This window comes from Oratosquilla oratoria, chromosome 6, assembly GCF_046742065.1.
Source record: "Oratosquilla oratoria isolate Oo_2021 chromosome 6, ASM4674206v1, whole genome shotgun sequence".
Lineage (NCBI taxonomy): Eukaryota > Metazoa > Arthropoda > Malacostraca > Stomatopoda > Squillidae > Oratosquilla > Oratosquilla oratoria.
In genome coordinates, this window is record NC_134782.1 from 9,151,560 (window position 1) to 9,153,674 (window position 2,115).

The following is a 2,115-nucleotide window of genomic DNA, read 5'->3' on the forward strand; positions in this document are numbered from 1 at the left end:
TATATATGTATATATATATATATATATATATATATATATATACACTGAATTAAACACTACAGCATTGTCACAATTATTTATCTTCTTCCTAATATTTTCAATTCTCCTCACTATACTTCTGACTTTGGGAGGGTGATCGAAAACCAACTGTCCAAAATTATCCATTTTGATAACCAATTCGACAATTCGACTTCAAGGAGTCATACTCAAAATAATTACATTTGTCACAACACAATTACACAGAACACAGAACAACTACGTTTTCACGGACTGAACAAGGCGACGTCTTTCCATAGACATGGAAAGGCTTACAATGGTGTGTGGCTTGATGACCTGACCCTAGCAGATCGCCTGAGGGGAGGGTGAGAGGGAGGGGGAGGAGTAGGGGGGTCGGGGCAGTAGGCTATGCGAGAGGGGTGGACATAATCCCACCATTGGTGGGATTATTTCTCACATGTCTTGATGAGCTATTGAACAAGGGAATGGCCGTAACCATATTAGATTGCATATTAATGCTAGGAGCCCATTTGCTGATATACATAGCCTCTAGCATCCTTAATTCTCTAACATCATTACATTGTGTAACTACTTCAGTGTTGTTAACAATGGTTGTGTGTGTGTGTGTGTGTGTGTGTGTGTGTGTGTGTGTGTGTGTGTGTGTGTGTGTGTGTGTGTGTGTGTGTGTGTGTATGTGTGTGTGTGTGTGTGTGTGTGTGTGTGTGTGTGTGTGTGTGTGTGTGTGTGTGTGTGTGTGTGTGTGTGTGTGTGTGTGTGTGTGTGTGTGTGTGTGTGTGTGTGTGTGTGTGTGTGTGTGTGTGTGTGTGTGTGTGTGAATTAGTTGGGGTTTACAGTAACATCCATTCAGGAGCTCCAAAAGAATAACCAAAATACAAATCATTTTCTTAAGGAATGAAAGCTTAAAACTTATATGATAATGTTGAGGAAACCTGGTTGGATATGTTTAATTTTGTTCTATTTTACCTTATTCTATTCCATTTTATTCTATTCTATTTTTCACCTTATCTTACTTTGATTTTTTCTTTTCTTATTCTATTTCTTTTTTAATTTGTTTTGTTTGTTTTCCTTTTTTATCTGGTCTCGTCATTCACCTCATAGCATTTTGTCGGAATATTTCATTAGTACAACATTAGCCAAATATCATCATTAACAAAATATTATCTATTGAAATAAAACTGGAAATTAGTTATCACCAATAACTAAAAAAGTCCTATTGGGATTACGTTTTCTTTCATGAATATATGAAATTTAGCCATTCTTACAAGTCACGAGTGCTTTAGGTTAGCCTTAAGGATCGGGTCTTGAACATCGTCAAGATTGAGAAAACTATTGTTTGTTAATCACCCTCTCAAGCGAAATTCATAGCCTTTCCTTCGTTTGTGCTTTTCCCCGTTGGTTTTCTCTTTATTTGAACACCACAGTTAACATTAGGAATTATATGTCGTTTATCAGGTATCCCCTCAAGTGTTTCGCCGGACCAATGTGCCTAAAGTGGTCAAAATCACTCAAACCTTAGTGGAGGTGCTGGTTCTGTTTTTCCAGTTTATCAAGGCTAAGAAGTACTTGGTCAAAACTTGGTTTATATTATGGTATTTGTTATGCTCATTGTTATGATGTTTATTCCTCCACTCATTTCACTCGACTGTCCGCTTGCCCATTTATCCGAATATCCATTCATCCATTAATCCATGTATTCGCTCATTCATTTGTTTGTGTATTTCTCTTCTCGTTTATTTATTTGTTTTGCTCTCACCAGACATATTTCCCCCAGCTCTAGGGTCACAGTCTACTTCCCAGACGATTCGTATGGTGGTGGTGACGGGTAGAGGGGAGGTGGTGGGTAGAGCGTGTATGAGGGTGAAAGGTCGGCCTCTTTTCTTGCCAGATTTTTTTTTAATTCTGTCTAACACCAAACGATTGTATTTAGCTGCGTGGTCCCGTCCCTCTAGAGCAGCGAAGGAGTTTAAGTTAACCCATCTGGATAAACCCCTTCCGTAACTCAGAGTTCTGACTGACCAACGCCGGGTGATTTCATTTGACTACGTAATTATGTGGGCGGTGTTGGGATGTGAGTCATAGTTAATGTGGTGAATCACG